At 49.9% G+C, this 26,337-nt stretch overlaps 1 protein-coding gene across 1 annotated transcript in view; it reads left to right on the forward strand.

The window, feature by feature from the left end:
• Positions 1-5,735: 5,735 nt before the first annotated feature.
• The window catches only part of FRMD4A (FERM domain containing 4A), a 234,881-nt gene continuing 214,279 nt past the window's right edge, over positions 5,736-26,337 (forward strand). Inside the window, exon 1 of the mRNA XM_075552351.1 lies at positions 5,736-5,910. The gene's annotated coding sequence lies outside the window, so the exon portion shown is untranslated. The remainder of the gene's footprint in view (positions 5,911-26,337) is intronic.

A 26,337-nucleotide genomic window follows, 5' to 3' on the forward strand; every position in this document is an offset into this window, starting at 1 on the left:
TCCCTTGGGACACCAGGTGGGCTAAAACTACTGAATTTTTGGTTAGCTAGTCAGTGCTTAACCACTGTGCCACTAGAGCTCTTTTGGTGTGTGCTTTCCCCAAATTCATGTCCCCTGGGAACCTCTGAGAGGAGTCCCAGTAATGGTGATGTGATACAGTGATTATGAGGTTGTGTGTTTGAAACTACCAGCTTCAAGGGAGAAAAGAAGAGGTTTTCTACTCCTCTAAAGATTTACAGGCGTAGGAAAACACAAGGGCGATTCTACCCTGTCCTATAGGGTTGTTTTAAGTTAGAATCCACTTGAGGGCAGGGAGTTAATTAAGGGAACCTTTGAACACAACCTTATGTGGAAATGGGGTCTTTTCAGGTGTGATTGTTTAAGTGGACTGGTCAAATTGGGACACTTCTGCATTGTGGGGAGAGGCTCAAGCCCAGGGACTAATGCTTTTAACAGAAAGGAGAGGAAGATTCACTCATAAAATCACCCACAGGGAGAACGGCCATTAAAGATGGAGGCAGAGACTGGAATGATCAGTACACGCCAATGCCAGTGGCGGAGGCCACCAGCACAGGCCAGAAAGCACCTCCTCTAGACCCAGCAGAGGGCACAGGGCCCTGTGGGCACCCTGATGGGGAACTTTGAGCCTCCAGAACTCGGAGAGATTCCCTTTTAATTGTTTTAAACCACCCAGTTTATTTCAGGGCCAGGCCACCTAAAAATCAAGGTAAGCAATTACTTACTAATCTGTGGTGAATCATTTCAGACGGGTTTCGCCGTATCTTTGATGTTGAAAAAAAAACCATGTGAAATTGTTTTTCTAGTACCTGTCAGGGATTGTAAATCTGAAAAGAAGCTTTGATTCTGGAGGGAGGTGCTGTGGGATTAGAAGGGAGACAGATGCCAGCCATCCTAAGAAGCACACTCTTTGATGTGGCGAAAGAACGTGAAATTATTCAGAACAGATTAGTAAATAAGCACACGTAAAATCATGCTTACCTTTCCTTTTGAGTAATCGGACACCAGTTACAGTAACCCTGTAACGAATACACTCCCTAAAGGAGCGTGGACTTTATCCCAAGAGCTAGAGAACCCATGGAAGGTTTTGAACCAAAAAGGTATATGGCCAGATCTGAATTTGAAGCGAGTTGCCCCAGCTTGTGTGTAAAACGCATTGTGGAGAGATGAGACTGGACCACAGACCACCTTGCTAGAGCATCCCAGGAAAGGGGATGGGCACTGACCTGGGCCGGAGCAGTGGTTACTCATTCCCCAGGATCAATAGACACCAGGCAGTACTTGAAGGAGTCAGAGAAGGGGCTGCTTGCAGAGATAATTTAGGAGAGGCTTAATGACGGTAAGACAGGAAGGGAGGAAAAGAGCCCTCTAGCTCTGATCTGGCTGTCCCAAAAAGAGAATCTTGAGGTTTGGAGCCTGGTGACATAGTCGTTATGCGTGGGACTGATAACTGCAAGGTCAGCCGTTCAAAACCAGTAGCTTCTTCAAGGGAGAAAGATGAGGTCCTCTAGTTTAGTAAAGAGTTACCGTCTTGGAAACACACTGGGGTAGCTCTACCATGTCCTATAGGGCTGCTGTGCATGGGACTCGACTCGATTGCCGTGAGTCCGGTTGGTAAGGAGTTCAGTTAAGGACCTACTGAGAGCTTGAATGACCATGGCAGAGAAAGCACTCAATATATTTACATTGGTGGGGTTTTGGTAGTTCAATGGTAGCATTCTCACCTTCCAGGCAGGAGGTATCGCTTCCATCCCCAGTCAATGCACCTCAAGTACAGTCACCACGCATCTGTTAGTGGGGGCTTGTGTGTGGCTGTGATGCTGAACACCTTTTAGAACACATTCCAGATTAAGACAGCAGCAGGAAGAAAGGCCAGGTGATCGATTTCAAAAGAGAACCAATGAAAAGGCTATTGATCGAAATAGTTCCAGCTGCATTCCGCCACAGGCTAGGTAGCATTTCATTCCGGTGTGCATGAGGTCGTCGGCAGGTACATCTGGAGCCAAGGACTCTTCTAAGGATGGAAACTGCATATTGGCAAGAGATGCTCTAAGTCTCCATATTTCACTTGCCACCCTCACTCAGTGTTGCTCTCAAAACAAATCAGAAACCTAAGTGTTCTTCCAAATAAACAATATTCCCTTTAAGGACTCAGAACTCAATGAAGTAGGCTTCAATTGCATCATGTAAGAATTAAAGTTGTCGTTGCTACTGTACGTAGGTGCTATCAAATTGGTTCTGACTCATACAATATTAATGGTATGATTACATAATGTCTACACTCTATTAGACCACCTTTCTTTGGACTTAGATAAATCCTTCCAGCTCCTTGGCCAGGTAGCTGTTCTTCCAAATTTCTTGACCTAGGCGAGTAGGAGCTTCCAGGCTGCACTGTTTGTTGAAAGATCTCAACTGGCATTCTGTCCATTTCTAAAGACTCGTTTTTTTCATCAATGCCTTTAGTGCAGCTTACACTCTTTATTCAATATTATTCGTACTTGATCCTGCGCTACCCCATGAAGCGGTTGAATTTCTCTCTCTCTCTCTCTCTCTCTCTTTCTCTCTCCAGTGACTTATTTCTTCCATCTCTTCTGGATATTTCCTACATCACTCGGTATTTTGCCCATAGATGTTTTCACTATCACAACTCAATGCTTAATTTCTTAAAGCTTGAGAAATCCCCAGCATGCTATCATTCCCTTTTGGTTTCCTAATCCCAGGTCTTTGAATCTTTCATTGTAATACTTGCGTTCATCTTCTTGAACCACCCTTTGAGATCTTCTGTTCAATTCTTTGACCTCATCATTTGTTCCAGTCACCCAGCTTCTCTAGGTTCAAGAGCAAGAGTCAGAGTCTATTCTGACACCCATTTCCTGGCCCTGGTGGACCTACTGGCTTCTTCAGGAAGGATGTCCTTGATGCTCTCCCACAACTCTCCTGGTCTTCGGTCATTAGCGTTCATTGCTTCAAGTCTACTCTGAGGGTCTCTGAACTTAGGTATGATATGGTCAAGGTCATGTTTTGGCTCTCCTGATCTTATTTTAATTTTCTTCAGCCTCAACTTGAACTTCGCTATGAGCCATTGACCATCTGATCCACAACCGGCCCCTGGTCTTGTTCTGAGTGATGAGATGGAGCTTTCTCATCAATTCTTTCCATAGAAGGACTTTATTTCTGTTTATTCCATCTAGTGAGGCCCATGTATATAGTTATTTATCTTATTGAAAAAAATGTATGCAATGAGTAAGTCACTGACCTTGAAAAATTCTATCATGTGTCATTTCTAGCACCTAGGCCATATTTTCTATCTGCTTGTCCTTCGTTGTTTCCAACTTTTGCATTCCAATCCCATGGAATTTCAGTACATCTTGATTGGATGTTTGATCCATTTCCAACCACAGAAGTCGGTGAAAATCTTCATCTGACTCATGTTTGGCATGAGTGGTTGGCGAGGAAACTTGAATAATAGTCATATTAGGCGGTCTTCCTTCTGGGTCTGTGGATATCACACTATCACTGGGAGCACTGTACTTCCTGGCAGCTCTTGAAATAACAATGATTGTGACGCTATTTCTCCCAAACTCGCCATCACTGTCATTATGACTTACTCTTACTCACTACCATTGAGTCTATCTGACTCATAGCAACCCATAGGGCAGTGTAGAACTGCCCCGGTCTTGGGTTTCCAAGACTGTAACTCTTTACAGGAGTAGAAAGCCTCGTCTTTCCCCCACTGAGTGGTTCGTAGTTTTGAACTTCTGGCCTTGTGGTTAGCAGCCCAACATGTAGCACACTGCACTACCAGGAGTCCTCTTACAATCGTTGTAATATTGGTCCATATGAAATGGCCAATACCAGCTCACTAATGCCTAAGATAGCATCTTTATTCACTCCATTTCACTTTTGACAGCTTCCGATTTTTCTAGATTCACCCATCTCACATCCCATGTTCTGATTATCAATGGATGTTTGCAGCTGTTTCTTCCCAGTTTGAGTCATGCTGCATCAGCAAATGAAGATCCCCAGAGATGTGTCCCATCCCCATCATGAACTTGACCCTACTTTAAGGAGGCAGTTCTTCCTCCCTTGTATTCTGAGTGTGTTCTGGCCTGCAGGACTCATCTTCCAGCTTGGTGTCAGAAAATATTCTGTGGCTACTAGTAAGGTTTTCACATATCATTTTTTTAAGAGGTCGATCATTAGATCCTTTTTCATAGTCTTCCTAGGCTGGAAGCAGTACTGAAACCTGCCAACCAGCCCGTCCTGTTGGCATTTGAAGTACTGGGAGCACAGCCTCCAGCATTACGGCCACACAGTTACTTACAGTCTCACTGTCGGCCCTGGGAATGATGGTGCTAGATTTACCAGCGTCTCCTTCCCCTAGGCTGGAACAAACTCTCCACCATCAAGTCCATTCCAACTGGTCGGTACCCTGTAGGACAGGGTAGAACTGTCCCTGGTGGGTTCTAAGACTGTAACCGTTTAACGGAGTAGAAAGCCTCATCTTCCTCCGGGGAAGCTGATGGAGGTTTTGAACTGCACACTTTGTGTTAGGAAAGCTACTCTTTCCCTTCCAGAACAGCCAGGTGGGTGTGGGCAACTCCCTCCGCTGATGAATGGGCGCTAGACAGGGATTTTTACCCCGGAGACAGGTCGGTGCTGACGGGGCGTGTGTCTCCCTTTATTTGCTCAACCCCGTGTTTTGACAATTCAGGAGGAAATGTGTCTAAGGCAAATCGAGCTCCTCTGGCAAGAAACATTGAGATGTGCGACGTGGATTGAGTGATCGTTCTGGGGAGTGTGAGATTCACAGAGTTTGTTTCTGGGTTTTTTTTTTCCGGGGGGCAAGGCACGTGTCATCCCATTTTCCGCCCCCTAGGTCTTTGGAAATGGAAGTCTCCCTTCCCCAGTCATTGTTGCAAACCCTTGACAATAGCCCCAATGACTGGGTTATCTCTTAGGAACGTCCATTTCCCAAGAGTTGAGGGGAGATGACGAGCCAGCCACCGCGCTAACCGCTCTGCCTCGCGCGGAGATCGCGCTCCGGGCGGGCGCGCAGGGTGGGAGAGGGTCTCCCGTGGTCGGATCGCTGGGGTCTGCCGTCCACCACCAATCGCCCCACGCCCGCGGACTCCCCCTCTTGCTTTGCCGTCCGGGATTCTCTCGGACCCCGCACCGCCTCTCCAGGTGAGCAGCCTCCTTCGGGACGGAACTTTGTGCGGGCTGCGCGCGCGTGCGGCGGCCAGGAGGTGAGGAGGTTGGGAGCTGGGCCGTGGGCTCGGGCGCGGCTCCGAGGGGCCAGCAGGCCAGCAGGCCGGGCGGCGGCGGCGGGGGCGTTCATTGTTGTCCGGGGCCGGCCGGCGCTCGGAGGCCCCGCGGGGCGCGGGCGGCGGCGGCGGCGCGCTCGGCCGGGCGCGCGGGTCCCTGCCTTGCACATGACCTAGCGGCCGCCGGGCCAGCCCTGCCCCTGGGCCGGCCGAGCGCGCCGCCGCCGCCGCCGCGGGAGCCGAGTGCCCGGGAGGCGCGGCGGGCGGGCGGGGCCGGGCGCGCGGGGCACTCCCCGCACCATGCTGCGAGCCCCGGGCGGCCGAGGGGCGGGCTGGCGGCTGGGCGCCCTGGCGCGCGGCCAGGCTCCGAGGGAGCGGCGCGAGCGGGCCACCGGCTAAGCCGGGCGGACCGCGGCGGCGGCGGCGGCGGGGCGGGAGCGCGCGCGAGGACCCGGCGGGGCGGCTGCGGGCGCCGCGGTGCAGGAGGCGCGGAGCCGCGGAGCCGCGGAGCTGCCCGGGTAGGCCCCGGGCCTGCGCCTCCGGGCGCACGGGATGCCCGTTTCCGTGGATCCGCCGCCTAGAGCGTGAAGTGCCTCGGCTCCCTGGGAAGCGCCCAAAATAAAAGGTAAATGTGTCTTTGTTTCCCAGGCGCGGTGGCAGCAAGGCGGTTGATGAGGCAGTCCTTGCGTTTCCATTTTAAAAGGCTGGGTTTGGTAGAAAGGACCTGGCATGCCCTTGGTCCTACGGCGGGCTTGGGGTATTTTATGTCGCGTTTGGGTTACATTTTGAGAATGCAATCCCCACGTGAGGCACACACACTACATTCCCTTCTGCTCCACTCCGGCGACACCCCCTGCACCCCCAACACACACACACACACAATCCTGGCACCCACCATCACACACGATCTGAATTTACAAAGGGAGGAAGGCAAGGACATTGCTGTTGGCACAGCTGCGTGGGTTCTTTGCTTTCTTTATTTTTTAGCCATTTTATGCAAATGACATAGGAGCCTTGTCTTCCAGGAGCCCGCGATCGCGATAGCGGTTCCCACAAGGGTGGCAGGGGGTGGGCAGCTGATGGCCTGCTGCTTGGGTCCGCTGGAATAAACTGCTCTCTGCCTTCCACATGGGGCAGCAAGTTTGATGCCAGGGAGAGGGGAGAGCTGCAAAGCGGGAGGAGGTGAGCAGGAGGAAGCCCTCCCTTGGTACGGGGTCGTTTCAAAATGATCAAGTGCCCTGCTTGGAGCCGCCAGGCAGCTGTCCAATAATCTTGCACTTTGAAAGCCGTGTGGGCTGCCTGTGTGTAATCTCCAGTACCTTGGTAGCAGCGTAACTGCGGAGGAGATGCAGGCATATTTTGTGAAATTTCGGAGGGAGGACTGTACTAATAATAGCTCCGGCTGGGCTTCTTGATAGTCACACTCCTTCCGCAGGACGCAGCCAGGCCAGCCCCTGGAAGCTCGGCTTGCTGAGACCGGAGCGCCAGCCGCGGGAAAGGACTCCCTGACCCCCCGGTGAATGGAGAAGGCGTTTTCTCCCCCCATGAATGGAACATCCCACCCCAGGCTGCTACTGCTCTTGGGGGCTGATTCTAGTTGGACTCCTTGCAGATTCTGATGAAAGGGATTCTCAGAGAATCTCGATGGACACCTTTCTGATTCAGAGCCGTGCAGAAGCGCCAGCCTATCGGTGGTAGAATAGCGCCCACAGGACTTAGGCCTCTGGCTAGGCAGATGTGCTCTGGATTTGCTTGGCTGTGATTTGAATAGCTGCTCCTCCTCCTGCTCCATCCCTCCCCCCTTCCCCCCCAGCGTCCTTTTCCAGCAGTGTGGGAGCCCAGGAGCAAACTGCTGACCTCATCCAGGGAAGCCACCGCTGACTGGGGAAAGTACTGTCAGACTTGGTGCCAGCATTTGCCCCTGGTACTCACCTGTGTGTGCTAGCTTTAAATGGTATGGCGGAGTAGGGTTTTTTTATTGTGTGTGTGTGTGTGTGTGTGTGTGTGTGTATGGGTTTCACTGTTTTGTTTCCTAATCTTTGAAAAATTGCTTCAAGCTCATTCATGGTTTATGGTCCGATTTGTATCTGGCCAGGAAACCCAATTCAGCAGAAATGTGGTTTTCATTACAAAAGTGTTGCTTATCTCTTGCAACCTAGAAAGCCAGGAAACCCACGGTTTTCTCCCCTGGTGGAGTAAGCCATTCACTCAGCGGAGAGTCGAGTGCAGGTTTATTTAAGGCAAAACGGGGCTGAAGGTGCTTGGCAAATAGACAGGAATCCATGCCAGTCTGCCTGGCAGGTTGAATGGACACAATCATTTAATTGGAGACAATATTTGGACATATGTTGTAATCCACACAATAGTGTCTGGCCGTTGAATAGCTTGTTCCCTACAGATCACTGGGAGAGAAGTCCCGCCTTGTGGGCAAAGCTGGGTGGGCAGGAGGAAGCGCTAGGAAATAAAAATACCGAAAACTCTCCTACCTGCACTCAATGACGGGGAGTAGTTTTAATAGGAATGAGGAGCACATCACTCCACCTGTGATCTTCTGGCCAGGCGTGCTCCGTTGCTGCTCCGGTTATCGTGATCTTCTTGGCATTCGTCTTGAACTAATTTTATTAATAAGACTTGTTATTTCGGTCATTGGGGCTTGTTGTAATTGGTAGGCACTGTGGCCAAGTCCCTGGAGAGCCTGGCAGGTGGCTGCTTGTGCCATTAGCACGATCCTGTCATTGGGGACCCCGAGGAGCCCCTTGAGGTTCAGGGAGTCAGTGACATCATAAGCAGTGAGAACCGCATCCCGTAGACGGCCCGTGGCCACTTTGATGGGAAAGCACACTCACAGCTGCGGACCATGGAAAGGGCCCCCGTTTAGTCCTTTCTTGGACTCTGGAATGTAAGAAAGGGCGCTGTCGAGGAAGGGTTACCCAAGAGTTATGAAGGAGGGGGGGGCTCTTCAGGGAGCCCTGATGAATTGAAGGCAAAGTGCGACTGGTTTGTGGGGGGAAAGAGAGTAGTGAGGCGACAAGGTCCAGGCAGTATGGGTGGTATGGGGGGGGCGTGAGACCCCTCCCCTCCCAGGAGATCATCACCCCCTTCGCTGACCAGGGGTACCACTTGCGTACACAGTTCTTAGGCCTGGTGTGAGGAGAGCAGGCACACGCGCCCCGCAAGCCACAAGTTCCGCTGTTGGGAACTGCGTTCAGTCAGACACACTGAGGGATTGCAGACAGGAAAAGGCCCTTCCAGCCCCACGGCGCTGTGGAACACACCTGCATGTGCACATAACGGTCGGAAATTACAGAGCAGGAGCAATGTAGCTTCTGGAAACGTCCACTTGTCAAAAGGGGAAATGCTCACCGTGCGGGCATTTCTGCACTTACTTATGTGACTCTCCCCCAGAGGTGAAGCCGTGGGAAGCCCAGTGGCGATGGCAAGCCAGGACACCGTCCCTCTGCCTGAATCCCCAACGCCCGTCTTGTAGTTAGCGAGGCCGTCATGGCAGCTCAAAAACCATGCCCACTCCGTTCATCTTTTAGCTAACACTTGTTGGCACAACAGGAAGAGCCCACGCCGTGCTCTCCACTCTGAAAGCCTGCCTTTAAACTGGTTGGCCGGTCTCTGCCAGCGTTGCTGGAAGCTTCCATGCTGCTCAGGGCTGCCACCCCTTCAAGTGCCATATCTGTCCGTCCCCCGCCCCCTCGAGGAGCCTCTGCTCTCTACAGCGTTAGATGTGTCTGGATTCACCAGTGTCTTTCATGTTTTTGCCTGCCTCATCAATAACATGGGCAGCAGAAAGCCTCTGTTGAGGTTATTCATTGTGAAAATTTCCAGAAGTGATTTGAGGGCCCTCCCAGGAAGAGCGCTAACAGAGTGGTGTCCTTCCAATGATTCGTCATCTTAAGTTCTAAAAACAATCCTCCTCTGGAGCTAAGGAAGGAGCTCACGAGGCGCCACTGTGGATGAATGCAGTCAGCAGGTTACCCAGCCCATATCCCCCCCCCACCCCCGTACCATCCCCAGAGCAAGGTGACAGTCCACTCACTCTGCACTGCCCAGCCTTGATTCTTCCCTCTCCTCTGATCTCTGAAGGTTCATTGAAAGGAATAAAAGTAGGCATCGGGTGTGTCCGGAATGTTAAGAGGTGGTGTGAGGAAAAGTAGGACTAGGGGTGCTTGCCTTGGGCGGGTAGGGTCTCTCGCTGTTTTGGGGCGCCATCCACTCCATTCTGATTCAGGGTGACCCTGCGCATGAGAGGGTAGAACTGCCCATGGGGCTTCCTTGGAAACAGATTGTCAGAGCTTTCTCTTGTGAAGCTTCTGGGTGGCTTTGAACTTCCAACCTTTGGGTCAGCAGCTCAGCTTGTCACCTTTATGCCCCCAGGACTTCTAAAGTTAACTAGACACTTTCCTACAATGAGTAACATCGAAGAGTCTGCAAAGTCCCCGGAAAGATGACCTGTTTGGGGAGGGTGATACTGCAGTGCTTTGTTTTGTTGTGTGCCCCCCACCCACCCAAGACATTTAATCTCAAGAGCTGGTACAAGAGCTCTTGGAACTCCAGGCCACAGACCCTCCCAGTTAGACACAAAGGACTGCTGGTTTCACTACTCTCTTCGGCAAGACATGTTCTGAATCAGCGTAAATCCAAGTTTATCAAAAACACCCTCCACAGCAGTTTCCGTTTAGTTCCCTAAACTCATCAGGCCCCACCCTTTCCTCTCTCCTATAGGCGCAGCGGATCTTTCCTAACAGGGATTTACAGAGACACACCCTCCTGCTTGAGAGAGCCAGGCCCAGTGCCAGTCGCCATAACCTCAACTATGTAGCATTAAGCTTCTCTTACTTAGCAAGAAGATGTGCTGAGCTCCTGCTGCTATTGAGGAAATTGTTTTAACGCTGATTCTGGTAGCAAACTGCTTAAGCCCTTGCATCCTAACCCAAAGGTCAGCAGTTCGAATCCACCAGCCACTCCATGAGCGAAAGAGAGGCCTTCAATAACGATGTTCAGCTTTGGAGTCCCTGTGAGGCAGTTCTGCTCTGCCCTAGGGGGTCTTTCTGTGAGTCGAATGCACTCACCAGCAGAAGGTTTGGATACGGGTTAAGTGATGAGCGTGTGTTTATGGGTGTGTTCGCAATGCTTAACCATAGGAGTGGAAACGGTATTTTCCCCAAAAAGACAAATATATTTTTCTCATTGAAGATGGAAAGCACTGCCGTGAAATGAAAACCTGACTTCTGGAGAGCACTCGAGGAACGTGGGGGAACCTGTTCCGTGCAGTGGCTCTACTGTGAGCAAATCACCAACAAAGCCTTGAGCTGGTGGCTTCAGTCTGAACCAAAGGAGTAAGATTTACCCGCATAACGAATTCACAGGTGTAGCTCGTAGGACGGTGACGAAGAGGTTACACGTTGCGCTTCGATCTGCAAGGGCCACGGTTCAAAACCACCAGCCACTCCGCTGCAGAAAGGGCTTTCTACTCCCACAAAGAGTCACAGTCTCCGAAACTCACAGGGACAGTTCCATGCAATCGTATACAATGTTATGAGTCAGCATTAACTTGATGGTGGCCGTGAAGCCATGTGTATGTGTGTGTGTGTGTGTGTGTGTGTGTGTGTGTGTGTGTGTGTGTGTGTGTGTGCGTTTTAATCGGTGCTCTGGCTATTTTATGAGGCAATACAAAAAGTTGGTTGCCCAGAGCAGTCTGGGTCGTTTCCACATAGAGACCCTTCTGACTGTATTCACAGGCTCCTCCTTCCTCTGACCGTGATGATGTGCCCATGGTGGTGACCACACACTGTCTGTGCACATTGCTCGTGCCCCTGTGGTGACTGCGGAGCTCTCAGTCTATCCTTAGTGAATACGTCAATCACTAAGTGAATTAATCCTACCTCGCCCCAGCATCGATTCATGTAGGTGTATTGGTCATGGTTGTTAGTTGCCGCTGCATTGGTTCCAGCTCGCGGTGACCCACAGGCACACCAAAGGAGGCCCCCAGGATTTTCTCAGCCGTGGCCTCTGGGAAGCAGATCACCACCACGCCTGTCCCCTGAACCGCCTGGGAGCGGGTTTGAGGCACCGACTTTTGGGCAAGGCAAGTGTTTAGCCACGTGTGCCAGTAGGGACTTGTATGGATTTCTTTAGAAACCCGAAAGCCCAGTTCACCTGAAGTGTAACATGCTCGCTCTGTCTTGGCAGAGCCTTCTCTGAGCCTGGCCTGTGAGACAGCCCTCTTCTTGGTAAGCGGTCAGCACGTTGGTAGCCTTAAGCGTTACCAGTCTGTGGGGCTCGTGCCACATACCGAGCCTTTTGGCAATGCTTGAAGTTACCCCAAACCTATCCCGATCCCCGCAGAAAGACAGAGCTCCAGAAGTCCTGCCGGGATTAGTGCGTTCTGGTGACGCAGGCTTCTTCACGGGGCCCTTGCCTTTCTTTGTCCTTGCTGCATGGGGAATGCGTGAAAAAAAAAGGCGTGTAATGGGGAATTAGATTGATAATGCATGACAGCGAATGGAAATAATAAAGGGAGAGTTGCCAGGCAATGCCATTCATAACCATAAAATGCACAATTATGCTCTCGCCACATGCCCGTGAAAAAGTCCAGAGATGTGAACAAACCCAAAACCAGGAAACCAAATAGTGTCGAGCCATCTGGACGGAGGCGGGAGCTCCACAACCCATGCTGAGCCGTGCCGCCGGCTGTCCCTTTCCTCTGCTTCTGTGGGTTCCTCCGACAAACAGCCAATATTTATTTCTCTGTTGTCCAGAGAGAGAGAAGAAAGAGGGGCGGGTGACGAAGACATGCACCAGCCTTGGAGCGGAGCACAATGGAGAGTAGTGTTGGGCTTTCTCAATCCCCTTTTATTGGACGGTTGAGTGTTTCGTAACAGAGGAACTGCCGGGCGGCCAGGAGCACAGATGTAGCCCGCAGGTCTTGGCAGGAGGGAAGAGCCAAGTGTAGAAGGCCTCAGGGGATGGTGAGCATCACATTCGGTCGTCAGTGCCATCTCTGAACCTATGGGACGTGGGGCTTATCAATCAAGACCAGCCCTCTTAGTGGATGGACTCTTCGGCGTGACAGAGGCTTTATGGGTCTGTTTTAGGGATGTAGAATCGCTGGCAGATGTTGGTGACTCAGGCCAGCGCCCTGGCAGTAGAGCCAGGCCGTGGCTGTGACTCTTGGGATGGATTCGCATGGAGCCAAATGGCGTGGCAAACAGAGTGGCACTGTCGCCCGGAGTTTGACTTCAGACCCTGCCACTTACCAGCTGTGAGGCCTTGGGTGAATTACAGCCGTCCCTGGGTAAGCATGGGTCTGCCACTGTAGATTTAGCCAACTGTGGATGGAAAAATATCCGGGTGGCTGTCAAAGCAATCTCTCAAAATGGTCAAAGCAATCCTACCAAGCCTAGGTAGGAGCGGAAAGTGCTATTTACATGCCATTTGCATTGTATTAGATATTACAGGTTGCCTAGAGGGGGGTTAAAGTGTACCGGCTTCTATTGGTGGGAGGATGTACAGAGGTTACATTCACATGCTGTATTATATCATGCAAGAGACATGCATATCAGTGGACATCACTCTCTTCCGGGGCCTCTGGAACCAGTGTCCTGTAGATGCAGGGTTCCCGGGCGGTGGGGGCTGTACTGAATCCCAGTTTTCTTATTGGTAAAAATGGGTGACATTGAATGACACTCAGGAAATAAGGAGGAGGTGGAGATTACTCTTGGAGCAAGAACACTGTTGCAGGAGAGTTTTGTCTTTGGTTTTTGTTTCTGTCCCTTCACCCTAAATTCGGCTTCTGATGTGACTGGAAGACGGGACAATGTGAACTCCCGGGAAAGATGTCACTGAGCAGGTGTAAGAACTGGGTGCGCAGGCAGGGGTCCTCACCTGCAGCATTGCCATCGCTCTTAAAAGGACACGCTGCTGGTGGGTGCCGTCAGGTGAGTTCAGACTCACAGCGACCCTGCGACAGGGCAGAACCAACCCCTTGGTTGTCATCTTTATAAGAAGCCATGCTGGTGGCTCAATGTGTAAGCGCCTGGCCGGTAACCTCCAGGATGGCAGTTGGAGCCCATCAGCTGCTCCCAGAAGACAACGTGGCAGTGGACCTCCCGAAAGATGAAAACCCAGAGAAGAGCAAACCTGCCAACAACCGAGTCTGACCGGGTGACCCTATAGGACCGTAGAACTGCCCCCACTGGGTGTCCCAGGCTGGCGCCTTCACGGAAGCAGCTGCCTCTTTTTCCCGCAGGATGGCCGATGGGTTCAACCAGTGACCTTTTGGTGAACAGCTGAGTGCTTGAACCACTGTGCCACCAAGTCTAGAAGAAGAGAAGCGAAGATTGCCAAGGTTGTGCCAGTCAATAGGCATGCTGCCCATCTCTGATTGACAAGGCAACACCCTGGCCCCCGAATGGTGTTCTTTAGTTACGTCCCATTTAGTAGCAATAGCCAGGGAGATCTCCCATTCCTATTTATTTATATCTTCCCCAAGAAAGTACTGCAGTAAGTTCAGGACTTCGGATGCTGGTGGGAGGAAGGGCACCAACCATGCTGAAAACACAGAGATGTTTTCCTCGCCGCGAGAGAAATCAGAGCGCCAATTTGCATACTACTTATCAGAAATTAGACTAATACTTGATTCCCTGCTAAGTGTGATGTACAATCAATCAGAAGAGAGGCCTGTCGTTCGTTCAAAGGCAGATTGTGGAATGCATGTCCGGACAGAGGGAGTATTTATAGCACATTGTATCCACATCCAGGACCCAGATATATTTTAGGCAAACCCTGAGGGAGACCTCTGGGCATCCTTTGCCTAGACAGGGTGGAGCGTGTCTGTCATTTTAGGGAGAAATTATAAGCTAGTATGTGCTTGTGGTTCCTTCCTTCTCTATTGTGGAAAACGTGGTCTCTGCAGTCCACAACAATTTCGTTTCCCTGCCCTGCTGCTCCGCAGGCTGTAACTTAGTCCAGGGGGAGTCTGTGCTATTTACATACAAGGATCTATAATTTCCAATTTGGAAAGATATTCACATACCGCCGGGCCTACGGCACTTTGTTTTCCTCTAGGGCTAGATTCCCGTTCATTCTCTGGCCAGGAGAACTGGTCGCACACCGCGAGCAATGCTGAAAGAGTCCGCTGGGCATGTGCCTTAAACTCGAGAGTTGAAACTGTGATGTGGGGAACTTTGCCGCCAACAAGATTGAGGGTTGAAGAAGGAGGAGAGGGCGAGGTCATTGTGCATGTGATCAGCCAGAAGAGCTGACTCATGGTGACCCTAGAGGACAGGGTGGAACTGCCCCTTTCTGTTTCTGAGACTGGGATTCTTTATGGGAGTAGAAAACTTCTTTCTCTCCAGGACCTCGTGATCGGCGGCTCAACGCACAACACCACACCCGCAAATCTGGGGTACAAACCCCATGTTGGGTTTGCCCCACAGTACGAGGGGGGCGTCTAGCCGTTTGTGGACAAACAAAATGAAAAGATAATGGAACTTTTCCCATGCATGTTCTACGGCCATTATTTGCAAGAGTAAAAGCTATAACAAGATCCAAACAGGAGGTGGAGGGAGCAAAATGATGCTTCAATTAGACCAGGGGCAGGGACATTCCGCCCCAAATCCTCAGCACCGGCTACCATCACACGCCTCGCCAAAGAGAAGTTGTTTCAGCCATTGCATTAGGAGTGAATTAATTAAATGTATGACCAAATGTAGCAGGCTAATTTTCAAGTTGATAATTGTATATGGCCTGTGAATGATGTTGTACATATCCAAAGTTGTCCTTGGCAGAAAAAAGGTTCCCCACCTCTGACCTAGTAGGTTACTTGATGGACTGCTAACTACAAGACCAGCAGTTCAAAACCACCATCGTCTCTGTGGGACAAAGATGAGGCTTTCTGCACCCATCAAGAGTGACAGTCTCAGAATCCCACGGGGGCAGCTCCCTTGTCCTGCAGAGTCACTGTGAGTTGAATCAACTCAATCATTCGCAGTGAGTTGAGCTAAAGATCAACATGATGCATGAAACAAAAAGAACCAGCTTTACAAACAGTAACATTCTAATCCCAATTCTGCTGAAAATTAACAATAAACTGAGAAATAGGGTTAAAAAAAATAAGCTGTGGCTTTGGGCTTCAGGATGGGAGGAGAAGACACGTCCGTGGGAGAGCGCCCGGGATTCTGCCCGAGGAAAGGTGGAATGGACAAAGTTCGAGGTCTTGGACTCGCTCCCTGGGGACATGATGTTAGTTGCCACCTAGGCACTTCTGACCCGTGGTGACCCCGTGTGCACTGAGTCAACTGCTCCACTGGGTTTTTGAGGCTGGACTCTTTGGAAGCAGGCCTGTCTTGTGGGTGGGTTTGAACCGCCAACCTTGTGGCTAGTAGTGAAGTCCTTCACTGCGTGCCCCTCCTGGAGGGTCCCCTGAAGCCGAAGGCAGCATGCAGCATTTGCTCCCCTTCCCATCAAAGCCTCCCCGCCTCGGGTTGTCAGAAGAGCTTTGAAGTGACTGCCCCTCTGCTCATCTACTCATCAGCATTCCCTACCTGTTCTTCCCAAGGGAGCCTCTCCCTGGTGCTCTAATCGCATCAGGAGTTAACAAGTGCTCCGCTGGATATCTCCTTGTTATGATCAGTTCCACCTTGACTTTTTGATTACTCCTGTTTTTCTTCCTCCTGGAGGCTTAAAGGTAATTGCCCTGTGATAACTGACTCCTGCTCGCTCCTCCTTCCTCTTCCTGCGTTACAGTAGGAGACTCTTCGGCATCTAGCTAACATTTGATTTCTATGACTCGTCGTTCATATGCCTCCCCTCCAAAAAATATTATTCTGGAATGAGGTGCCAGCTGCCTCCAAACCCTGTGAAGGACCTTAGATGGATGCCCATAAGCTTTTACCACCCTCCTCACTCATTCGCCAAGTGGGATTTAGAATATTGTCTTTGTGAGCTAAGACGTTCACCCAACTTTGTCCCCCCAATGCTGTCCTCTGTTAGAACTGGAGTAAACGGAAATACTGTTGTAGAAATAACCTCGGTCATAACCCAAATGCCTTGGGTGGTCCCCTGGGTGTGGATCCATCCTCCTTCCCTCACCCAGTGTCCATCATCCCCTCGAAGACTGGCTATTGCAGGGTTGTGTATGTTGAAGCTTTCCCCCCTGTTGCTTTCAACTCTTGCCTTTAACCCAGGCTCTTACTTGACTTGCATCATCTTTTTTTTTCATGTCATGGTTTTTTTCCAGTCGTGTCCTCGTTAGTGTCCCGGCACCTGACACTGCCTGCTGTGCGGTGGGTACTGGGTTAATTGCCTTGTGTTTCTCCCTTCTTTTCTTGTCTGCATATATCTAGACTTTTACAAACTGCCTCCTAGGCCTCCTATTCTTATTGGTCATCTCTTCTCCTGCCAGCTCCCTCTTCTCTGCTTGTTTCTGTGTTAGAGGGTCGGACAAGGAGGGGCACAGCCACGCAGCTGCAGGTGTTATCAGCTGATATCAAGTCAGCGGTGACTCGCAGCATCCTTGGATACAACAGAATGAACCCCTGCCTGGTCCTCGGCCATCGTCACGGTCCTTGCTGTAGCTGAGCCCGTTGTGGCAGGCAGTGTGTCCGTCCGTCTCATTGAGCGTCTTATTCTTTTTCCACTGACTCACTACTTTACCAAAAAGGACGTCCTTCTCCAGGGACCGGCCCCTCCTGATAGCCTGTCCAAAGGACCTGAGATGAGATCTTGCCATCCTTGCTTCCAAGGAACCACCTGGGTGCACTGCTTCCAACACAGATGTCTGTCGTTCTCCTGGAAGCCCATGGCATACTTAGTACTCTTTGCCAACACCATCATTCAAAGGCGCCAACGCTCCTCTGGCCTTACTTATTCATTGTGCGGCTTTCCCATGCTTATGAGCCGATTGAAAATACGGTGACTTGGGTCAGGTGCACCTTAGTCCTCAAAATGGCTTGTTTGCTTTGTAACGCCAAGAGATCTTTGGCGGCAGATTTGCCCACTGCAATATGCTGGCTGATAGCTTGACTGCTAATAGCATGGTCATTGATTGTAAACCAACTGAATGAAATCCTTGACAACTCGCCTCCCCCCCGCCCCATTTGTCATGCTGTTGTCTATGGATCCAGTTGTGAGAATTGTTTCATGCTGATATGAAATGCACATGCCCCAATTAATACCGTGGCTCACTCTTGGGTAAAATTGTAAGCAGTCAACTTCAAATGAAAAGAGTATAGTATGTAAGAATGAAGTAATTCCTCAAAGAATGAAGAGCTCTGTTGAGAGGTGCACAAACTGCATAAATTGGAGCTTTATTATTATTCTGACTTTTTAATTACTCATTTTAATATACAAAATGACGATCTCAAACATATGTATGATATAGAACTGGCATACGATGAACTGTGCATGCTGAAAGTATACTCTGTCCTAAGTCAAGGAGCCCTGGTGGCACAGTGTAATAGGCACTGGGCTGCTAACCAGCAAGGTTGGTATTTCAAATCCACCTGCTGTCTGCTCCCCCACAGCTTCACAGTCTAAGAAACCCTACATAAAGTTGCTGTGAGTCACAATCAACTCGATAGTTGAGATCATCGTCACCATCAAGAATTGTAAGTCCATGTTTTTAATCAGTCATCTTTACTGTGTTAGTCTGGGTACTTTAGAGAAACAAATCCACTGTAACTCGTGTATAAGAGAGAGTTTTATATAAAGGTTAAGTGCGCATCAAGAAAACATCCCAACCCAGTGCTGCCCAAGCCCACAATCTAACATTAACCCATATGTCCAAACCAATCCAAAGTCATCCTCCATCTCACAAAACACATGCAATGATGCTAACTGCAGGAGGAAAACCGAGTCAGTGAGCGTATAAGCATGTCAGTGCTGGCAGGGGTCTCCACACGGCTACTCCCAGGACCCATGGCTGCATCGGGGTAGGTCCATGTCATGTGGCTTCTCCTTGGGGATGTCTTGCAGGAAGTGAGCCTTGCCAGCTGAAGCAGGGAACTGGCTAAGGCAGCTGCACCCTGGTCGGACCATCAGAAAGCAAGAGACCCGAGAACTGGAAAGGCGAGGCTCACTGAGTCATTTATCTCTCCACCCTTCAATTAACCCCACATGTGTTTATTGGCCAGGTTGATACAATAAACTAACCACCTCATTTACTAAAGATCTTTAGTGGTTAAAGCTGAGGGCTGGGTATTCTGAAGGATCGAAACTAAAATCATTAGATATGACAAAGGGTACACAACATGAGCACATGCACAAATTTGTTCTAATTTACCTTCTGGCTCAAGTCAGGCCGTTGTGTAGTGCCAATGTCAGCCGCAGCTCTCTTACGCAGATCACTTAGGAAGCTCAAATACCAAAGGGCTCCGTGGGACGTGTGTGGACTCGGCCACCACCAGCGCCACTGATTAAATCAAGGAGGAGCGCTGGGAGCCACCTTTCCATCAGCCCCAGCCCAGCCCGAGCTCACCCGTAGTTCCCTCTCTCAGGGAAACAGCTCCAACAATAGGCTCAGTTGCACCTTTCCTTGCTCTCTTTCTTGTCCCTGTGTGTAGTCAACAGAATAATCACCTCTCACGGAAAGCTTTGAGAAATTGGTGTGTGTCCAATTAGAATGTCTGATTGGACTGACAGAGAGATACAACAGGACATCTTTATTTCTGTCATGGGTCCCTAATGATGAGCACCCTGGATATTTTTAGAACCCCCATTTGCCACGTCTGGGCATGTGAAGGGCCTGCGTCGTTTCCTGTGACAGCTTGTCCATCGTGGAGAGAAGAGGCGGGACTAAGGCCCTTTTGGTTTGGGAGAGACCCTCTCTTCTCTCCTCACTTCCCCACTTCCTTTCAAAGACCAACCCTCCCCACCCCCCATCATTAAAACTTCTGGGCCAAGGAACAGGCCAGCTCCCTGGCACGTGTCTGCTCCTTGAGCTGCGAGGCAGAGCTGAGCTCCCAGGAGCCCCAGCAGATCCCCTCGGGGTGCCTGGGATGGGTCCTGGGGAGGCCCGCCAGGGTGAGATCTCCCTCAAGGTGAATGGAGGGGGCCTCTGCCAGCAGAGGCTCGAAAGTCCCTGCCAGGGACGTGCCTGCAGACTCCTCTCCCAGGCATCCATCCGGTCATGGAAACATGGAGGCAGCAGCCTGCAGCCTAGCCTGATTGCCCTGGTCAGATGTCCCACGTAGCCGTCGAAGCTCTCCACCCAGTAAGCACTACAGGCCCAGTGCTTTCCGCTCAAGCGTTTTGTGGGGACGAGGAGGCTGGCTGGCTGCCTCCCAGAGGCAGATGACCCCGGCAGGCGTGGAGCACCTGTGTGCCTGCGTGGGCTGACGGAAACAGGAGTGGCTCACTCGCAGTGTTGGCTGTGGTGTTGGAGGGCTTCATGGTGTGACATCGGCACTGGCGTCCCCGCTCGGGCACGGCTGGCTCCTCTCCGGGGCAGATTCTGTTCCAGCAGGTGGCCAGGCAGGCATAGCACTTCCTTCCTAGCTGCCCTGGAGTCAGTTCCACCTCAGGACAACCACAGGTGTGTCCGAGTAAAACTGTAAGGCAAGGTTTAGGTGCCTGGTTTGGGGGAAGTATGCCACCAGGCCTTTTCCCCCGAGGTACCAGGTGGGCCCCAATCTCTAACATGTCCCTTAGCAGCTGAGCACTAACCATTTTCACCACCTCATATCCTAGAGGAGGGCAGTGTGCTTGGTAAAGCAGAGGGGCAGCAAAAGAGAGGAGGCCCTTCATGAGCTGGCTGGACACAGGCTGCAACATAGAAAGGGAAAGCACTGCACTACTTCTCGATGCTTCTACGTTGCACAAGCACAGAGACCAGGCAGTGTTGCTTTCTCTTGTACATGGGGTCCCTAGGGGTCAGAATCAACTCGCTGGCACCTCACCACCCCAACGGCTCGCTTCCCTGCATGAGTTCATTCTTTCACTCTGCTCCAAGAGCCCCCGAAGAGCTCAAGTGGCATTTGGGAAGCTTGCAGGTGATCTACAGAAAGGACTATTTCCTGCGTCTCAGAGACAATGGAGGGTAGGCAGACAGCAACACAAAGAGTATTGCATTGCTTACGGGCAGGAAAACCCGCTCCCAGTGTCTGAAGTCTCCAGCTGCCTGCACGGTGGAGCATCGTTTGAGGGCGCTTCTGCTCCCCGCGTGGTCACACAGATACAGGAACTGCAAAGATGCCCCTGGGCTCGAGCCTCCCATAAAAGTGCAGTTTGGGGTATGTTTCTATGGCAGACAAATTAAAACACATCTAACTGAATGCAAATTAAGTTATATAGTGCTTACGTTTCATAAGGGGCCTTGGTGGTGTGTGTGTGTGGTGGTGGGGGGGGGGTAAGCCAGCCCCACACAAACTAATGGTGGGTTTGATAGGTGCAGTTGTACGGTTGAGAAATCTAAATATTATAGTGAAGTTATAGAGAGCATGAGATCTAGAAGACAGAGTCAAATAAATAAGTCAGACACATTTCATGGTAGCATGCTCACCTCCTGGATGGCCATGATCTTAGCAGCCAGGTCCACGCACAGCGTGGGCTGAGGGCAGGAGAGTGAGGCGAGGTGGGGCTGAGACAGCCAGCCAGGCAGAGCGCCGGAGTTTATTGCTAACCATGACTTATCTATCTCTTTAGGGGGGAGGGCGTGATTACATGTCACCACACACGTCACAGGAAGGGGTTGTACAATAGGCATAAGCGTGACAGGAAGGGGATGAGCTAGGGGTGTCCACTGTGACAAGAGGGGTGGACCCTAGACTCAATATGGCGGCCTAACCTTGGTCACCCTGGAGTGGGTTTGACCTCCCTGGGCTCTCCCTCAGGGAAAGAATTTACTACTATCCTTAATGGAAGGGAGTGGGCCCTACTTGTTGTGGAATAAACAGGGGTGTCTGCTTGCTTTGGATGGCTGATAACCCTTAGGGAGAAATAACCCGTGATCTACTTCTGTTGACCTCCAAGTGTATAGTCATCTGCCATGTGTAGCCAGCAGCTAAGTTTGGGATATATTTGGGGGAGACAACTTGGGAGAAATCTTTGTTTCCCACAGTGGTGGTGTGGGGTAAACGTTGGACTGCTAACCACAAGGTCGTGCGTTCAAGCCCACCTGCTGCTCCTTGGGAGAAAGATGGGCCTGTATGACTCCCTAAAGACTGACAGTGTTGGACACCATGTGGAGTTCAGCTCTGTCCTGTGGAGTCACTGGGGGTCAGAATAGACTACACGGCAGTGGGTTGTACATTACGTCATTTCCCTCATGATAATATTTTATTGACATACGTTTTTTGTTTTTTCCCCCAAAATGTATCGAGTGCCTAGTATGACAATCCCGATATTTCAATCAAACATGTGCATCATCTTATCATTTATAATAGGAATGTGGTAGTTTACTGTATAATCAAACCCATAGTTGCTCATTGTAAACTGTTCCACACCCCTGACTCTAATACACACACACACAAAACTTTTAAGGTGACATTTGATTATTGAGTAAAGTAAGTACATTTGTATTACCCAAAGAAATACAAATTCAGGGTTTAGTGATCAAACCCATGAATACTGTCCCTAGCCAGTAGTGGGGGTGTGTGACCATTCTGTGCAATGGGGCGTTTTAAATAGCATCTATTTAATTGTTGACGTTAGCTGCCATTTAGTGGACTTTGACTCACGGGGACCCCTGTGACAGAGTGGAACTGCCCCATAGGGAGTCTTCCCTGTAAACTTTATATGAGCAGGCCACTAGGTCTTTGTTTAGCAGAGACACTGGGTGAATTAGAACTGCCAACCTATTGGTTCCAACCAACTTAGTACTGTTAGAGTTCACAGGTGGGAAATACCTCCGTCCTTGGCTTCACAAGCGAAAGGATTCATGCTGAAGGCTGGCTTGTGATGCGATAAAGACTGAAGAAGTTTCTGGTTTTGCAGTCTCAAAGGACTACGTGCTATTTTAGGGAAGTGTGCCAAACTGTGCGCACACGCGTGTGTAAACTGCACCGGGATTCACCACTGAACACGGGCACCCTCGTGGGACTGCTCACTCACACTGGTGCCCTGAGGCCGGAGAGACCGCAGCACGGCCCAGCAGGCACAGGACAGGAGCTGAAGGAGAAGAAGGGCAGGTGGTCTTTTTGGCCAGGTATTTGAGGCCTCTGGCTGGGAGGCGTGGTCAAAGGTATTGGTTGACTCCATTGGCTGAATTAGCCCACCTGGGCCTAGTTTGGGCCATCCAGGTGTACCGCCCACCTGGCTCAGACTTGATTTGGTGCAGTGGTCTTTACTAAAGGCTCGCCTGATTCTCTTCCAACCTCCTGTTGGGGGTCCTTCAGGCATGGAGAGGGACACCCCTTGGCCATGTTTCTCACTACCATCAAGTCCGTTCTGACTCCTAGTGACCCCGTAGTAGGACAGGGTAGAATTGCCCCTGTGAGTTGTCAACACTATTAACTTTGTGGGAGCAGAAAGCCAAGTCTTTCTCCCCAGGAGCAGCAGGTGGGTTCAGACTGCTCACCTGTGGCTAACAGCCCGGCTCGTGACCACTATGCCAGCAGAGCGGAGGACCCAGCCTACGAGGGCGCCTTTAACATCGACAGCCAGGACCTTGGTAGGATGAAGAAGCAAAGAAATGAAGATGTGCACAGCCATCTGTAGTGCCCTAGTTTAGCCTACAGAACTATATGTAACATTGTAACAATACACGTCTGAACAGTTAATTAATACGAGCCACCAGTTTGACCCAATTGTTAACGTGAATATATTTTATTGATGTACTTGTTTGCATGCATGTGCACATGTATCCATGGAGCCCCCACATGGTGCACAGATTAACATGCTTGCCTCTAACTGAAAGTTTAGTGGTTTGAGTCTACCCAGAACCTATACCTTGGCACAAAGGCCTGGTGATCTGCTGCTGAAAACCCAGCCATTGCACACTCTCCGGAGCACTGGTCTCCTCTGACGTACTGAGGGCACCAGGAGGGCTCTCTGTAGCAACTGTTCGCTCCCATTCGTTTCCATGTATTCTAAGTCATGATAGCTGCTCAGAGGCTGGCAACTCCAGTGAATCCAGAGTTTAGCACGACTTCATCGCTATTTGAATTTAGTCATTTTTATACTGGGAAAATGTGTGTGGCCTGCGCTCCATGTGTAAGCTCTTTACCTTTCTTCAGAGCCCTGGCACTGGCTGCTCGCTCTCTGGTAGCATGGCTGGGGCCACCAGTATGTTCCCCACGGCCCCCTCCCGCCCGCCGTGTCCCCGGGACACCCCTGCTTGCTCCCCGTCCCGGCCTGCTGCCACCATGGTGCTGGAAGTCCCATTCTTCAGTTATGACTTCCTCCAGTGGGTATGGATCCCTCCCACAGGTCTCAGCCCCGCCCCACCCCCCATAGCATTTGATTGTACGGATTGATTGGCGCTCTGATGGTGCTGTAATTGCCTGGAGACTTGGCCTGCGCCTGAGTCCTTTGAGCAAACTGACAGGGCCTTGTTCATCATTGCATATCTAATAAGAAGCCTGACACATAATAAATGTATCATAAATATCGGCTGAATGAACACGCACTGTTATGGACATTATTACATATAAACTCTAACCTCATTTATCTTATTTTATTAATACATATTCCCATGGAAAAAATTACTGAGTCAAAGGTTATTTTGAAAAGGTTAAACAAACTTTGTAGTATTTCAGTTTATTTCCTTTAGAGTGTTAATGGTCTTCAAATTAATATGTAAATAATCTAATTACTAGCTGATCTAAATGAATAATTTATAAATATTTTAAATTAGCTAATCAAAATGAATAATTTATAAAGAGCTAATAGTTAAATAAATTTATCTGTAATGTATTAAATTCCTCTTAAATTTATTATCATCCTCCAATTTACATGTATCTTCTTTTTTAAAATTTTAACTTGGGTGCTCTTAGTAAGTTCAACTATTTTTTAGAATTATTTTTGAATGGAGTCCAGTCTATCATTTTTTTTCCTTTTGACCCTTTATGCTCTGAAAACCAAAAGTAAGCCAAACTCTGCACCATCGAACTGATTCCCATCTGCAGTGACCCTATGGAATTGCTCGATGGAATTTCCAGGTGACAAATCCTTCCAGGAGCAGAATGCCGGGTCTTTCTCCCACTGAGCAGCTGGTGGGGTCCAACCAAGACCTTCAGTTGACAACCAAGTGCTTTAACCACTGCATCACCTCCATCTTATTTTCCAGTTGACAGCTTTATGAAACACCTGGAATTAATTTGGTGTACGAGGTAATGTCTTTATTGCAGGTGTCCACCCACACGGATACACACACACACACACAAGAACCTTAAGAAATTCATAGGAAAATGGGATTGAAAAAGAGGTGATTTTCCATGAACTTTTTGCAGTCCCCTATACAAACTGACTTGACAATAGTTAACCACAGAAGCATGTTATTAGGGTCTACCAAGTTAATTCCAGCTCATAGTACCACTGGAGCGCACTCTGCCCAGCCCTGTGCCAGGCGCATCTTCCTTGCTGCCTTTGAGCTCAGTGTTGCAGCCTCTGTATCAGCCCATCTCCTTGAAGATGAGCTTCTTGTTGGCTCACCCTCTACTTTTACCCAACATGTTGCCCTTCTCCCGGGACTCATCCCACCTGATAACGTGTTCAAAGTGCTTAAGTCGAGCTTTCCCCATCCTACCTTCTAAAAAGCACTCTGGTTGTATTTCTTCCAGGAAAGATGTATTTGTTCCTCTGACCATCCATGGTACTTTTGGTGTCCTTCACCAACACCAGAATTGAAGTGCTTCAATTCTCCTGCCTTCGTCTGCTTCCGCTATGCAGCCTTGACATGTGTAGGAGAAAGCAGTTGAAAAGATGATGGTTTGAATCAGGTGTACTTTAGTTCTCAAAGTGACACATTTGCTTTAAAACACACACACACAAACACATACACACACTTTTAAGAAGTCTTTTTTTTAGCAGATTGACCCAACGTAGTGTGCTGACTGATGTTTTGACTGTTGGTTCCATGGGCACAGATGGGCATCAATTGTTGATCCAAGTACAGTGGGATCCTCGGCCATTTCAGTGTTTCTCAGTTTATCATGACAGTGCTTTTTGGTCCAGTTGTGAGGAGTTTTGGTTTCTCTAGGTTGAGGTGTCATCCATGCTGAAGACTGCCATCTTTGATCTTCATCAGGCCATGCTTCAAGTCCTCTTTCCTGTCAGCAAGCCGATTTATGTCATCTGCATAGTGCAGGTGGTTAATGAGCCTTTCTTCAACCCAGATGATCCCTTCTTTCTTGTGTTGTCCAGATGCTAGGGTACTTGCTCAGCATACAGACTGAATAAATATGATGAGGGGATACAATCCTGACATGCACATACATGTGTGCGCGCACACATAGAGACATATCATACTATATGAGATGACTTCAGAAAGTACAGGGAAAACTGTAATTAAAAGATAATGGATTTTCCCATGGACTTTTAGAAGCCCTTTCATATATATAATATGTGTATGTATTACACATTATATATACATATATGTATATAAGTAATTTGCCCAATAATCCCCCGTTTTGTGGAGAAGATGGACACACAACAGGAATTATGTCATTAAGCAGTTCTCCCAAAAATCCTTTTGCTCCAAACAACGGGCCCCTTCCTTTCCCTTGTTCTTGCTGCTTCGAGCATGTGTTCCAAGCAGGACTTGTACAGTTTGGTGGCGGCTGATGAGTCAACACTGATGTGGACGTGGATCTTTAAAAGGCAGGTGAGCCTGAACACTAGCGGGAATGGGAAACTGCAGAGAGAAGCGCTGCTGGCAACTCGGTCCCCCTTAGCAGGCAGGACAGCGTGCGTGCTGCTCAGCAAGGACGCTTCTTGACTGGCTGACTCGAGCAGGGTGACCCGCTCAGATGGCAGCCAGCAGTGCAGCTTTGAGGCCTGCCACTGAGTCTGGTGACGTCATCCATCAGGTTCCTGAAAGGGCTCGCCTCACTTCTTCCCGGTCTCCTCTTCCAGGACTGCTAGCATGTTTTTCCCATCCCCG

Source organism: Tenrec ecaudatus, chromosome 6 (assembly GCF_050624435.1).
Source record: "Tenrec ecaudatus isolate mTenEca1 chromosome 6, mTenEca1.hap1, whole genome shotgun sequence".
Taxonomy (NCBI): Eukaryota; Metazoa; Chordata; class Mammalia; order Afrosoricida; family Tenrecidae; genus Tenrec; species Tenrec ecaudatus.